Genomic DNA, 16,008 nt, shown 5'->3' on the forward strand with positions numbered 1-16,008 from the left:
ACTGGATAATCATAGTTGTGCAGACACGGGCGGCTGGCATCAGCTTCAGCACACCTGGCCTCCATTGCTGCTTCCTGGTGCTTAACAGTGCGGATGAGAATTTTCTTCACCATAAAACGACTGCTGGAGGCTAGCAAACCATCTCACCTCCTGTTGCTGCCCGCCATGGGCGTAGTAGCCAAGGGGGGCAGGGAGACACAGCCCCCCCAATCAATAGAAATCAATAAAAATGCACAGCTAACTGAGGCTCTGCCCCCCCCCGCAACAAAAATCCTGGCTACGCCTATGCTACATACACAACAACCTTCCATTGTGATATACAGAGGCCACTAGTACCCAGCACAGTTGGCACTGACCACACCAATGTGTGAGGTTTCCTTGTAATGTTCCTGAACAGCAGGGCTATATTGACATGCTGTTCATTCACCCTCATCCTGCTATACACCTGCGCAGGATCAAAGCTGCAGGATCAGACGATAGAAGAATAACCTATGGATTTCTACTACTCCAGACAGAGCCTCACTAAAATGATTGTTTGGAAGTGTTGATACTAGCAAGTATCACTAGCAGCCTGACCCTGCCCATCTGCCCTTCACCTCTGTTGCAACCCTCTAACGTAACATTAGAGCTTGCGGAATAGCTCAGCCGGTAGAGCACGAGACTATGAACCTCAGGGTCATAGGTTTGAGCCCCATGCTGGGCAAAAAGATCCCTGCATTTCAGGAGGCTGGACTAGATGACCCTTGTGGTCCCTTCCAACTCCACAATTCTACGATTCTAAAGGCATGGTGCCTACTCTGCTAGTGCAACACCAGAGCATGTTGCACAGCGCTGGAAACTGACATACCGTATTTACTCGAATCGAATGCTCACCTTTTTTTGGCGAAATTACGTTGTGAAAATTAAGGTGTGCATTAGATTCAATGGCACATTTACATTCACCAGCAAATACCTTTTTTGGTTTTAAGGTTCTGAAAACCGAGGTGTGCATTAGATTCGATGGGGCATTAGACCTGAGTAAATATGGTAGTATAAGATGTCAGGTCGGTATAGCTGCCCAATAGCCATGTTAATGATATACGAACAGGAAACAAAGTTTATCGTTACTGCATTCAGGGAGGCCTCTCTGCTTTCGTGGAACTGCAGACAACTTTGCCACTTCAAACATGGCAGTTCTGACCTGCTCTGCAACCTTTTCTTGCTAGCCACTGGGTTCTGCTTTAACTACATGAACTTGCAGGGTTGCCACTAATGAGAACAAAATCACAGCTAGGGTCAGATATAATAAGCCAAATAAAGACAATGGTTAAAGGAATAAATAGGCAACAGGGTCACTTTGAACTGACAAAGGACGCTGTGCATCTTTCAGATCCACCAGACTCCCACACAACCGGTGTCGGTATGGGCAGTTTTCATACCGAGAGAACAATACAAGATGAACAATATGAGATGAGAATTGGCAACTGCATAAAGTTTGAAAATTTCGCCACAACTGTACACTCTTTAATAAAGCGGTGCTCCTCTTTCCCTAGGAAAAATGGAACAGCAAAGTGCCTATCCTGTGACACATTACCAGGATGTTGCTACCACTAGAATGGGTGCCTAATTCAATTACTTCTGCCAGTGGATTTGAGAACCTTCAGACTGAAGTGGACTGGATTTTCAAGCCAAACCTACAGTAAGGGTCTTTATAGCCAAGCACAATTTCAGATAGAGTCCAATGCACAGCAGATCTATGGAATTTGCCTTGTTCACTGCCCCATTCCATCCCAACCTTGCTGTCCTATCAGGACTAGTCATGGGGGCTTTTTCCAGAAACAGGACAGTTATGGTTGGGTTTTCATCTATTTCCGTTGAAACAGGAAAGCTGCAGTCCTTCCATTCTCAGTCAAAACAATGTATGACAACTTTACAGTTACAGAAAATCTTGCTACTTTTAGTCCCACTCTACAGACACTTTGAATATTTTAACACTTATTTTTACTTTGCAGGATTTATATTCTGCTCAATCATTGCAAACATCTAAGCGGTTAATATGAAATAATATATTCATTAGCATGCTGAGAAAAGGGTAAAAAAAAAGTTGTTTTACTATTTGTCAGAAAACAAGTAAAATCAGTAGTCTGGGTAAGCTTGTCTAAACAAAAAAGTGTTTAGGAGGTGCTGGAAGCAATACATCCAAGCTGCTTTCCTAATATCAAAGGGCAGGACTCTCCAGAAATTAGATGCTGCCAAACAGAAGTACCAATTCCTTTGAAGTGCATCAGAAATAAGATCAAGGATAGTGATGTCAGGGGATAATCAACAAAACTCCTGCGTTAGAATCATATAACTGTAGACTTAGAGGGGACCCCAAAGGTCATCCAGTTCAGCCCTCTACAATGCAGCAATCTCAGCTAAATCATATGACAGATGGCCATCCATTCTGCTTTAAAACTTCCATGGAAGGAGATTCCACCACATTCTGAGGGAGTCTCTTCCACTGTCAGACAGCTCTTACTGTCAGAAAGTTCCTGCTGATGTTTAGTCAGAATCTCCTTTCTTGTAATTTGAAGCCACTGATTTGGCTCCTACCCTCCAGAGCAGGAGAAAACAAGCTTGCTCCATCCATTAGACAAAACTTTAGATATCTGAAGAGCGCTATCATATCTCCTCTCAGCCTCCTCTTTACCAGGCTGATCATACCAAACTCCCTTATGTTCCCCATAAGGCTTGTTTTCCAGACCCTCGATCATCTTGGTTGGCCTCCTCTGCCAGCTTGTCAATATCCTTCTTCAATCGTGGTGCCCAGAACTGGACACAGTACTTCAGGTGTGGTCTGACCAAGGCAGAATAAAATTGGACTGTTACTTCCCTTGATCAGGACACCAGACTTCTGTTGCTGCAGCCTAGAACAGCATTACTGCTTTTTGTTGCTGACTAATGTTACTAAGACCCCCTAGATCCTTTTCACATGTACTGCCGGCAAGCCAAGTATCTCCCATCTCATATTTGTGCAGCTGGATATTCGTAGAACATCTCAACTGGTACACCCTGACTGGTTGTACCTAACTCCAACTGACTCCTCCAGCCTCCTGTGTGTACTTTCTAACCCAGCTTCATTGGTTGTTTGTGACACAAGGCAGTATTTGGACCAGTTCTTAACCTTCTGTGTCTTTGCATGAAATGACAGAAAGCTATCACGATGACTATTTCTTTTTTCCAAGTAATATCTGTCATTAGGCAATGCTGTTTTAACTTTAATGGGGCAACAGATTTGACAGAATTTAGATGGCTGTTCTGATCCAGCATTTGTGGCTGCCATGGTACACTTGGTTGCTTTCACAGACATAGCTTCTGCAACATCCTATATCATACAACTGTGCAAGTCCACCATGCAGATCTGTTGCAGCAAATGGCCACTCTATGTTAGGCACACAGATCTGTGCAGACTTGTCTGTATTTGCAGTAGCCTGAAAGCCTGTAAGTTGGTTAATTAGCTACCAGAGTCCTACTATTGACATGCTTGCTCTCTGCCTGATTCTGACCCATGCAGCACTGACATTGATGATGCTTGTACTTGGCTTTTGTGGACAGCCATGGGGCAACGTCACAGGATGCTCTCTATCCTAAACAGCTCTTGGCTCAAAGACCCTTTTAACTCAATGGCTTGTCTTTCCTTAAAGGTGGTAACTCACTTGAACAATTAGATCTGGAGAACATTGTTTGGTACACCAAACTTTGGTAGTGGCTAGACTCATCCCATTTCTGTATAACGCCCATCTAGGCCTCTGAATTGCATCTGCAGAACATGCTCTTGGCCTAATCCTCCCTTCTTTTTTGCCACTTCCAGAAGGGACACTGCATTCTTTCTCCCAGCTTCCACTTCCCTACTCTTGGCTATAGCAGAGCTAGCAACAGACTCTGCCCATCTCCAGTCTGTCTATTCTGCAGCTCTGGGCTCTCTCTCTCTCTCTCTCTTCCCAACTCTTCTCACAGCCAGGGCTAGCATCAGCACTCAACATCCTTGGACACATCTGCCAGGGCCCTAGCAGGACCCATTGCTGGTGCCTGTCCTGGGGAGGCCTTCATCTCCTACTCCTGGCCCTCTGCTGCTACAGCTCATCCAGACTTTCTTTTGTGCTATGCTTTCCAGGCGCAGGTCTACACTTTGTATGTCCACCTGCATCCACCAGGAAAACCCGTTGTTAAGACTGAAAGGAAACAAACAACAATCTGCAGAAAACCCGTTTGCTGTGTGTTCTGATTCAGCAGTAAACAGTGGGGTTTCCTGGGGAAAGGTGTGGGGGCATAAAAACAAAAGAAAACCTGCTTAGACAATGATCTGAAAGGCACAGGCCTGTGCCTGGAAAGCACAGCACAAAGGGAAATCTGGATGAGCCCTTAGTCAGCTCATCAGAAACCACCAGAGAACCACCAGAAGCAAAGGAACTGGGCAAAGTACATGCCTACAAAAAACAGTAGTAGTAGTAGTACAGTAGTACTATTTTGCACAGTTACAGTCCTACTGGGGCCATGTGGCCCATCCTATGCACATTGATACTGGACAGGCACTTTGGTCGCCTTGTTATCAGCACCTGATAAAAAGCTTTTTGTTTAGGCAAGCCTAATCAGATGCGACACGTATTTTAATAAGTATTTAAACTACTGATTCTATTCACATTTGGAGTTGTTTTAAACTTTTGACCTTTATAAATAGTATCTCTTACATGTTATGTAAGCTGCTTAGGAGTTTCAACAGTTCAGTGGCATACAATTTTTTTTTATCAATTACCAATAAATAAATCCCAAACCACAGTAGTAGGGCACTAACTGCAGACTGTACATTTATGGAGTCAATTTACTTTGATTCTACAGGGGTGATTGCTTATGTATTTCATTTACATCTCACTTTCCTTCCATCACGAAACACAGCACTCTCAGGTAGTTTTCTATCCAGGTACTGGCAAGACTCAGACCTGCCAAGCTTCAGCAAGGTGGCTGCATCAGGTGTCTTCTTGCCACTTTACTACACCATGTCTTGCAACATGGTCATGAGTTTCTTTTGAAGCTTTCAACCTTACTGATTCAATATTCAACATTTTCTTATAGTCCATAGCATCGCCAAGGCAATCTCCAAGAAGGAAATCAAAGTATTAAATAGTCCACAGGAGTTTCCCCTTATCTAGGGCAGGAAAAGCAACCGAAGATTGCTGGGAAAGGTTCAAAGCTCCAATTAATTTCAAATGACCTGGAACATCCTGACCCTAAAGAGACTCCCCATCAAAGCACATTTAGGATAACAGTTTAACACACCCATTCTAAACAGGTGTGCATGAAAGCAGGCTCCAATCCCAGGCAAAATGTGTTAAGAATGGCATAAGTGGTTATGGCATAATGGTTAGAGCGTTGGACTAGGACCTGGGAGAGCAGGGTTCAAATCCCCACTAAGCCATAAAGTTCACTAGGTGACCTTGGGTCAGTCACCATCTCTTGGCCTGACCTACTTCACAGAGTTGTTGTGTCAATTAAATGGCGAAACCCATAAAATAAAAACAGCTTTTGGACAATTAGTATCTTTTTACAATGTGTGTGTGTGTGAGTCCATCTTTCTCTCTCTCTCAACACACACACAGAGCGAGGTGAGTCACTATTCTGTGGAACTGATGATTCATCCATTCAGTCACCATCTCCGGGCCATACTAACAAGCAAAAACGCACGTGGGTTGTAATCCACAAACCACTTTACACCGAAGGTCCTTCTCAACCGGCCGGATTCTCTTCCCCTTCACCCACGCCCCCAAATCCTCAAATATTTATTCCCCATTTCCTTCATGACGAAAGTGCGGGGGCGGGAAGAGCAACCATGCCCCCAGGGAGATGGGTACCAGGAGCCTGAAGGGGGGATGCCTCAATCCTGAGTGCCTTTAACGCTCCCCTTTACCGCACCCGCGAGATCAGGTGTAATATCAGCATGTCAGTTTCACTTTTGAGATCAGACAGGTGTGTGTGTGTGTGTGTGTGTGTGTGTGTGTGTGTGTTTGTGTGCGTCCGCGGCATCGTGGCCCATCGGCGCCGTCAACACCGAGCGAGCGCCCAGCTCTCCCTTCGCCACATCCAGGACGTGCGTCGCTCCTCCATCTCCTCCTCCTGTGACATCTTATATAAGAATGATCCGAGCAAGCTCCAGAAGCGGAAGCCGGCCGAGCCACCTCGGGAGTAAGGAGCCGGCGGAACGGGCGCTCCTCCGGACAAGGAGCCTTTCGTCAAAAACTAGCGACGTGCTAGAAAAAAAGCCCGGCAGGGAAGAAGCGACGCAGCAGCCAAATGCAAGAGACATCCAAGAAGATGCGGTGCTGGTGGTGCTGCGCTCGGTTCCCCATTGCGAAGCTCGCAGGCACCATCGCCAGGACACCTTCCTGCCCCTTTCCAGGGCATGGGAAGTCCCAGCTTCCCTTGTCTCGACGCAGGTTCCTTAATTATAGGAGGCGGCGGGGACGCGGGAGAGAAAGTTAACTCTCCGCTCCGGCCCCTTCCCGAGCCTCGCAGGAGCAGCCTCGCTTCCCAGCCCGCCTTTGGCTTCGGCTGCTGCTGCTGCAAGGCGCGATTCCGGCAGAAGCACGTTCAGCAACTTGTTATGACAGACGAACCCTCCTCCTCCTCCTCCCTCCCCCCCCACGCCATCCCGCTGCCCTCCCCCGCCTTAACTTTCCTCTGGGGTGGTGAGGGAGCAGCAGGGCGGCCGGGGACGAGCGGGCTGGCTGGCTGGGCAAGACGCTTTCCCTTACCTTCCCCCGAGCAGCGCAGCGGGAGCGCCCCGAGGACGCGGCGCGGGAGTTACGGGCGGGAGGCAGGCGAGGCGGCGCGGGGAAGCGAGGCGCGCTCGGCGCTGCTGTTCAGCTGACAGGACTTCCACGGGGGAGGGAGGAGGAGGAAGGACGGGGGGGAGGAGGAAGCCTCGCGCGGAGCGGCGCGGAGGGAGCGGCGCAGGGGGGCGGAGGACTTTCCCAGGGCTGGTTGTTTACGCATTGCTGCCCTGCTCGGTGCACGCAATGCACTCTCTGATTGGACGCAAACTGGGGCACAGCCTTTCGCCGCCCGCCCTCGCCGCCGCCGCCGCCTCGCAGCCATGCCGCCGCCGACACACGGAGCCCCGCAGGGGAAGAGCAGGGCTGGCAAGTTCTGCCCCGCTTTGAGGGGACTTCGGCTCCCGTCGCGTGCGCGCTCCCGAAGCTTCCACACTCGCCTTCTCTCTCCCGCACCCCCCCACACTCCCAACACACACGTGCGCGCGCAAGCGGAGCCAATGGTGTCGGGCGGCCCTTTTGGCGAGCGCGGAATTTACCCTTCCTGGCCTGGCTGCGCACATGCTGCCAGGGCTCCGGCGGAAGGAGCGTGCGCGTCGCACATGCGCGCCGAGGTCCCGCGAAGCCGCGGCCCTTCCAGCCTGCCCTTACCCGCGCCTTCGGACTGACGGGAATTCTTAGCCGTGAATGGCGCGAGCGAGAGATCAGTCCGGTGCCCGAGGCGCAAACTCCCCTAGCAAAAAGAGAAAGAGCGGGGGCGGGGTTACAATATTATTCCTCCCGCTGATCTCTCGTCCGCTCAGTCTCAACCTCTTTCAGCAATTAAAAAGAGGGACCAGGGGGACGCAACTAAAGGGAATTAGCGCAGCCCGATTCCAGTTATGTTTTGCGCACAAATGAAGTCGCACTAAGTTCAGTGAGACTCCCCCTGCCCACCCTGAAAGTGTGATCAGGCACTTGTTAGTGCGTAGCAACAGCGTGGTGGGAGAGTTTATTCCGACGTGAGATAACCAGATACAATCGTGGGGCAGCTTCCCTGCGCCTTTGCAGCCCTGACGACGCGCTACTTTGTGCTTGTAGGCATGCCCTGAGTTATACTACTATTGTGGGCGTATAAGCGGAATCCTATATTGTTTTTGCTCTACAGCGAATCCGTGATCTAATTGTGGAGAAAGGAAGGCGGGGTGGGGGTGCTTTTTAATGAAACCCATGCCCCGCTTCTAGACCCCAGATTTAATCAAATCACACACACACGGACACACCCCACAGGTAAAGAGGAATGGCACAAAGCGCCCCCAGGGAGACTGCTGGGCTACGCGTTTAAGGTTATCACTGGTGAATAGAACTGAGACAAAGAATTTTTTTTAGCACATATGTGTTAATTGGCTTACCAATACCAAGATGTGTTATCAGCTACTTTTTGTGAATTACCATGATGAAATAAGAATGGTCACTCTCTCTGCTTCCTTGCATTTCGTTTATCCTGACGTCACTGTTTGTACACACACACACACACACACACAACCTTGCCCCTCTATGTTCCTGCAGTTCAGGACAACACTTCATGCATCTGGTGAAGAGTGGACTGTAGTCTGCAAAAGTTCATCCCATAGAAAGTTTTTAAGTCTTTAAGGTGCTGCAAAATTCTCTGTCCTTTTCTTTATACTAGCCTCTCCCACCTTGGTACCCTCTAGACATTTGGATTACAACTTCAATCAGCCCAAACAAGTATGGCCAGTGAATAGGGATGGTGGGAATTGTAGTCTGTTACAAGAATTCTAAGAACCCAAATATAAAATCAACGTTCATAAATGTACAATGCAAACACATACATAAGTATATAAACCTTGTGTCTGAAATAGTACAGGAGAGCAATCCTGAAGTCATTTTGACTCTCCCAAACCATTTTCACTTGCAAATTGACCTAAAATATTTCTCTGCAAGCTTCTCCATTGTCTTTTGCCTACCTGTCTTAAGGGTGTATTTGTGTGTGAATAGGGAGAGCCTGTAACCTGGATTCAGGAACTAAAAGTATTTACTATCACAAAAGTGGCCAGGCTGCCCAGGTAAAGCAATCAGAGACCACTAACAGATATCCTGGCAAACAGGATTTCTGCTGTGAACACGCAACCTTCAGTGATGTATGTATGATGTTTTGGGGGGTGGTCTTGAGCTACGGGGTGGGCAGTTACAAAAGTCTATATAAGGGCTTGCGCACCATTGTTTGGGGTTCCTCCTCCCTCCTGTGTGTGGTGAGGACCCTGTTGAACCAGTTTAATAAAGATCAGGCTTACTATCTGCATTGCTTCTCAATATTCTCTGGTTGGCCTCTGTTATTTTCTCCTACTGATAGGGAACCCTGTTAAGGACCCTATACAGGCTCTTGGACTATAGGGAAAAGGAGCAGGTTTTTTCCTATAACATAGTCCAATAACATGTGGTGTTGGAGCAAAGCTGCCTGAAACCCTGAATGGCTGCTGACAGTTTAGACAATACTGGGCTAGAAAGACTGACTTCGTATCTTTTTGGTACCCTATATTGTGAGATTGCAAGGTCTTAGCCCTGAAAAATTCCAGCAACAAAAGAGGATGGTTATTATTACATTTAGATCCCACCTTTCCTCCAAGGAGCTCAAGATGTCATGCATGGTTATTCCTTTCATTTTATCTTCACGACAACGCTGAGAGGTAGGCTAGGCCATCCAAAGTTACACAAAGCAACTGATGGGTAGGGCAGGAAGCAAAATGGAGGGGGGGAGAGTTAAAATAAGCCTCTGGCTTTGAGGGTACCACCTATGCTGTAGTACCTTGCTTGCCTAAATAGTCCACCAGCTGCCCCCAAGGGCCAGTCCATATCCACCAATCTCTAAATAGCCCTAGCCTTTAAATACCTGGTGCCCCCCAGTAGTTCTACATCAGCTTCACCGAGCGTGGGGCACCCAGTTAAGAGCATAAGAGTGGGGGGCTGAAGCAATACAGCCCTCCCTTGCACTACCTTTCAAGACGGAGAGTGTAGAATTCTTGTCCCTTTCTCCTTCACCAGCCAATATGTGCAAAAGGAAGGAAGCACATCATGGCTGTCGCTGTCACAGTGATCTCATTGCCAGTCATAGCACAGCCCTGTCACTCATGGCCCAGAAGAGTGGAAGACAGAAACAGTGTTGATGGTTGGGTGGGAAACTGCCAATGCATTCCCTCCCCCCCCCCAAAAAAAGGGCTAGAAACTTATTTTTAAATGAAAGCTGACAAATTAGGTTGGGAAATGCACAGGAGAACAGGATAGTATCACCAAGAAAGGGGGTCGGTGCAGGGAAACACTGAGCAGGAACAGTTTAGTGCCACTCATGTATCCTGATCCTCTGTATATTTCATCAGAAGTAAGCATTGGAGAGTATTGAGAGCAGGACAGTAAAGAAGGCTGATCGCCGAAGAATTGATGCTTTTGAATTCTGGTGCTGGAGGAGACTCTTGAGAGTCCCATGGACTGCAAGAAGATCAAACCTATCCATTCTTAAGGAAATCAGCCCTGAGTGCTCACTGGAAGGACAGATCCTCAAGCTGAGGCTCCAATATTTTGGCCACCTCATGAGAAGAGAAGACTCCCTGGAAAAGACCCTGATGTTGGGAAAGATGGAGGGCACAAGGAGAAGGGGACGACAGAGGACGAGATGGTTGGACAGTGTTCTCGAAGCTACCAGCATCCTGAACAGAACGTAAGACGCGACAGCGCTTCCGCGCATGCGCGTGACGTCATTTTGAGCGTCTGCACATGCGCAAGCGGCAAAACCCGGAAGTAACGTACTCCGTTACTTCTGGGTTGCCGCGGAGCGCAACCTGAAAGCACTCAACCTGAAGCACATTCAACCTGAGGTATGACTGTATTTCCCCACAGTCCGGCATCCCTTCCCTTGCTTCAGTTCTAGGCAACACAATACCCTCCAGATGTTGTTGGACCCCCAGTTATCATCAGCCCCAGCCAGCATGGTCAGTGGTCAAGGCTGATGGAAGTTGTTGCCCAGCAACATCCAGGCAACCAACGCAGACAACCAATGACACTGAATGCTGGGATTTTCAGGACAGATAAAAGAAACGACTTCTTCATGCAGTGCATAGTTAAACTATGGAACTTCGTCCCACAGAATGCAGTGATGACCACCAACTTGGATGGCTTTAAATGAGAACTGGACAAATTGGTGTAGGATAGGGCAGTCATGGCTACTAGCCACAACGGTTGGAGGAAGCACAAGAGGAGAGAGAGTGCTTTTGTGCTTGGGTTCAGCTTGCAGGCTTCCCACAGGCACCTGGTTGTGAGAACAGGATGCTGGTCTGGACAGGCCATTGGCCTGCCTGCAGGCTCTTCTTATGTTCTTGTGGAGGGCAGCATGTTCACTAAACATGCCTTACTTCATCTGGCCTATAAACATACAGAGGTACCTCGGGTTACAGACACTTCAGGTTACAGACGCTTCAGGTTACAGACTCCGCTAACCTGGAAGTAGTACCTCGGGTTAAGAACTTTGCTTCAGGGTGAGAACAGAAATTGCACGGTGGCCGTGGGAGGCTCCATTAGCTAAAGTGGTACCTCAGGTTAAGAACAGTTTCAGGTTAAGAACGGACCTCCAGAACGAATTAAGTTCTTAACCTGAGGTACTGCTGTAGACATATCTACCTAGAGACAATGCTGTGCTTAAGATTGCCAACGTTTACAAACAAACACACAAGCATCTTGACATGCAGAAGCTGAGCATGGGAAGCTTTTCCTGGCATGGAGAAAATGTAATGGGGAAAGCTTAGCCTACTTAATTTCTGCACGGCTAATGTTAAAAGCCATAGGAGCGGGGCCAGAAAATGCTGCCAACCCTAATAGCGCTAAAAGGAAAGGGTAGGCTTGTTTTCAAAACATATGGAAAGGCCCTAAGAGTGCTGGCTGAAACCGTGTGGGATTTCTGACCTATGTAAACAAAGGTGGCTGATTCAGAATAACTCTTAAATCAACAGCTTCTGAAGCATTCCTGGGGAGTTTTAGCCTTTGGGTAAATATTCAGCTGAGAAGATGCTTAGCTGTTTGCATAGTTTTTGTTTGGTAAAAGCATTAGCAGCAGACAGAACCCAGCCAAAGTTAATACGCTCAAAACAAAACCCATTAGTTTCAATGGGAAAGTTTAGCATGGGGGCAAGTGCTTCCTTTTGAAGTGAATGGGACAAACAGCTCAGCTTTCAGAGGATTACCGTATGTAGCTTGTACACTTCATTAATTTCTTTGTGCTTATGGTGAACGGAAACCATTCCTCTGTAGCCAAATTTTACAAGAAGGGCAAATTGTGGTTTTAAGCATTTTCTTATTACTCATGTATGCTGCTGTATAGCATATAGCTGAATGGAAATATTTTATGTGTAAAGAGAGGTTTGTCCCCCCCCCCATTAAAGCCTATGAAACCCAGTTGTTAGGATGAGATTGGCACAGGGTGGTCCAACCTCTCAGACCAAGTAGGCCGCAAGAGTACCGGTACTCGACACAGAATCTGCAGGCCACACACTGGATTAAATTTCCATATTGTAAATTAAAAGTGTTTCAATATAGTTCAATATAGTTAATGTTTTTAATATGCACAGTTAACTGAATGCATATAATTAAATACACAGATTTAATATAGTTATTTATTAAACAAAATTTAGTGCAAAAATATTTTAGCCACCTCCACACCCTCCCCTCCTCACAGGACCCCTGGTGCCATCGCAGAATGCGCAACCATCACAGGAAGTCTCGGAGGAAGGAGCTTCCACTAGGTATTTGGTTGGCCAATGTGGGGACAGAATACTGGCCTGATCCAGCAGGCCTCTTCTTAGGGAGCTCAAGGCACCGTTCGTAGGACTCCCGAAACCCATTCCTGCTTAATTTCGGAAAGCGGACAGAGACACTTTCAGAGACACCCTTAAACCATGCCATCTTATGAGCCAAAATGACCCCTTATTCCTTAACTAAACCTAAATGTTGGGGCTATTCTATCAGAGTTATTTCCCATGGTGCCCAGAGCACTGAACTGTGTCTCAGGCTATAACGATCTCTGGCAGCCAAGCAGCCTGATAAGCAGCAAGGAATCTCCGTCAGTTTTATGTAAGTTTATTTACAAGAAAAACACATCCAGACACACACAAAAGAAAAACACATCCAGAGCATGGCATTCCGCACGCTCTCGTTAACAGTATAGTTGCTCAATCTGGCTCATCGTCCCTCCCCCAACAGGAAGGCTGCCAAAATCCCACCTTTCTTCTTCTTCTTCCTTTCTGTTGCTCTCTCAGCTTCTCCAGTCTCCTTGTTCTGGGACTGATTGGCTGGCCTGTCTCTTCTCCAGAAGACACAGCCTTAGACACTGGCTTATCTGCTGGTTGCCTGGCAAGGCTTTGGCCAACTTCCAACTCTTCCTCTCCTTGGTAGTTAACCATGTCTTCCTTGGGAAAGAGGGGGGCTGGGCTGTCCTCTCTAAACTCTGACAGACAGCTCTCATTTGCAGAGTCAGACCCTTGCTCGCTCAGCTCAGTTTCTGAGGCTGACTCTTCTGCTGCACTCGGGGGGGGGGGACGTTCCTGACACCAGCTGGCGAATTGTTCTTCTAATTATACTACCACTTTCACTTCCTCCACTGGTGGAGTTTTTGACTGCTCTGTGGGACTCTGTTCCACTTCCCAACATTTACATGTTTTCTCTAAGCAACAGATCTTCTCATTTCAGTACTTTGTCATCACCACGAAATGACGGACTTCAACATCTGCGTGTACCATCTATTCCTATGATGATATGTGTCTTGAAAGATCAAGTAGCGCTAATGTGGTTTTACAACTACAACACTTGCGGTTGGTAAAGCCTTTCATAGTACCGAGTGCAGAAAAGGAGCGAAGTGCGGCTTAACCAAAACATAGGAACAACCAATTTGCCATCTTGCTGCTTACATACCAAATGTGCCTTGCCATGAAATGTCTATGAACATATTTTGTTGTTTTCTTTAGTTGTTTAGTTGTGTCCGACTCTTTGTGACCCCATGGACCAGAGCACGCCAGGCACTTCTGTCTTCCACTGCCTCCCACAGTTTGGTCAAACTCATGCTGGTAGCTTCAAGAACACTATCCAACCATCTCGTCTTCTGTCGTCCCCTTCTCCTTGTGCCCTCCATCTTTCCCAACATCAGGGTCTTTTCCAGGGAGTCTTTCTTCTCATGAGGTGGCCAAAGTATTGGAGCCTCAGCTTCACCATCTGTCCTTCCAGTGACCACTCAGGGCTGATTTTCTTAAGAATGGATAGGTTTGATCTTCTTGCAGTCCATGGGACTCTCAAGAGTCTCCTCTAGCACCATAAATCAAAAGCATCAATTCTTTGGCGATCAGCCTTCTTTATGGTCCAGCTTTCACTTCCATACATCACTACTGGGAAAACCATAGCTTTTACTATACGAAACATCTTACCTATTAATTTAATAAAAATATGTTTATGCGGCTATATCACACACAAAAAACCAAAGTGGTTTACAACAGTAAAAATAAGACAAAACCATACAATAAAAGCATAAAAGGTTAAAAACAAGTTGACAACAAAGATCAGCAACCCATTGTGGGGGCTGCACTCTTAACTTGCTTGCATAGACCTGGTGGAATATAAAAGTTTTCAACAGGTGTTTGAAAGTTAGCACAGAAGGCACCCACCGAATCTCAATTTGGCAGGGTTTTTCGCAGGACCCAGCCAATGACACTAAAGGCTCGATTTCTTGTTTCTGTCAAACGAGCCTGACCAACTTGGAGAGGTGAGCTCAGTGCCTGAGCTGAGATAGAAAGGTTCATGTGACCCCTGAGGAAGGTGGAAGGGCATTCTGCAGTATATGTCAAAAAGAGCAGAATGAAATCCAACGAAGCAGGTCACTTAAGAGGAACAATCTCCTCAGCAGAATTGTTGTGGGTGGAAATACCAATCCCCAAAAGTCATGTTGTACTTGTGGCATGACCAAAACTTTGAGAGTGATCTTGAGATGCAGAGAGAAATCAAGAGAGGCAGCTAAAGAAGAAAGTAGTTTAATAGTGGATGATGCAGCTATAGTCACATGGATGGGTAAACAGTTGACCTGTGAGAAGCTGATCCTTTAGAACCAGCTAGGGGGAAGGCAACCCGGAGTCGTGTCCATGGTTTGATGTATGTTTTCTCAAACCAGTTGGCAACAGTGACCACACACACACACCCCAGCCAAAGTTCAGCATATATGTAACTGGAAAGGTGCCCACAAAGTCCAACAGAGTCATATTTAAGTTCAATAGAGGGAAACCTCAAAAAAAATGAAGGAATTTATTAAGAGGAAGTTAAAAGTTGAAAGGGAAGCTCAAGACAGTTCAATGTCTTCAGGGCACTTGGAGGTTATTTAAAACCACAATAAGAGAAGCTTAGCTAGAATAGTATTGGGGAGTAGGCTGTATGCCTTGTCCTTTCCAGTTCCTGGATCCAGCAAGTTTTAAAATCTAAGGAAGGATTCAAATTGTTGGAATAGCCAGACAAGCCTATTGATAATGACCCCCTAAATATGAGTCATTAAGGTAACAAAGGAAATGGCTCTGTGCCAGATAAAAAATGGGTTGGTTTCCCTTCTCTAGTTATGTAATGGGTACAAAAATGAAATTACTAAGATAAAATGTGCAAAAAATGCATATATTAGTGAAAATAATATACAAAAATGTATTATAGTAAAGAAAATATAAATACTAGGGAAAATAAGTTTTGCAAAAATGTGTCTATTAGGCAAAATTTCATGCCAAAAATTGCATATTAGGAGAAATTTGCACTTACCGTACATGCTGATGACCTTCAATGAGGACTTTATAAAACAAACCCATAACAACTGTTGTGGAGAACTGAATTTAAGTTTGGGGAAATGAGAAATAGTGAGAAAGTGAAATTGACAGTTTCACCTATCCCCAACTTCAGCAGAGTCTTATGTTTGCAAAAGTGTTGTGGTTCTGGCTGTCTATATGGAGTAAAATTAATAAAGTACTGCCATATCAAGCAAGGAACTTGTTTAAGTATGTATGCACATGTGTGTGTGTGTGCTTGCATTATCTGGTGACATTGAAGAGTCACATTAATGTTTGCTTGGCACAGATTCCTGCCTTTTAGTTTGGGGTTTCTAGGTAACTTTGGTGTGAAGTGAGAAAATGTTTGGAAGATGATAGATAGATAGATGATAGACAGA

At 46.5% G+C, this 16,008-nt stretch overlaps 1 protein-coding gene across 3 annotated transcripts in view; it reads right to left on the minus strand.

The window, feature by feature from the left end:
• PCGF5 (polycomb group ring finger 5) overlaps positions 1-7,060 on the minus strand; it is a 40,467-nt gene extending 33,407 nt beyond the window's left edge. For 2 of the 3 annotated variants that reach the window (XM_082222225.1, XM_082222226.1), the window contains exon 1: positions 6,768-7,060. The gene's annotated coding sequence lies outside the window, so the exon portion shown is untranslated. The remainder of the gene's footprint in view (positions 1-6,767) is intronic. The other variant, XM_082222224.1, reaches the window with a different exon arrangement.
• Positions 7,061-16,008: the final 8,948 nt, after the last annotated feature.

Source organism: Podarcis vaucheri, assembly GCF_965113315.1.
Source record: "Podarcis vaucheri genome assembly, chromosome: 5".
Lineage (NCBI taxonomy): Eukaryota > Metazoa > Chordata > Lepidosauria > Squamata > Lacertidae > Podarcis > Podarcis vaucheri.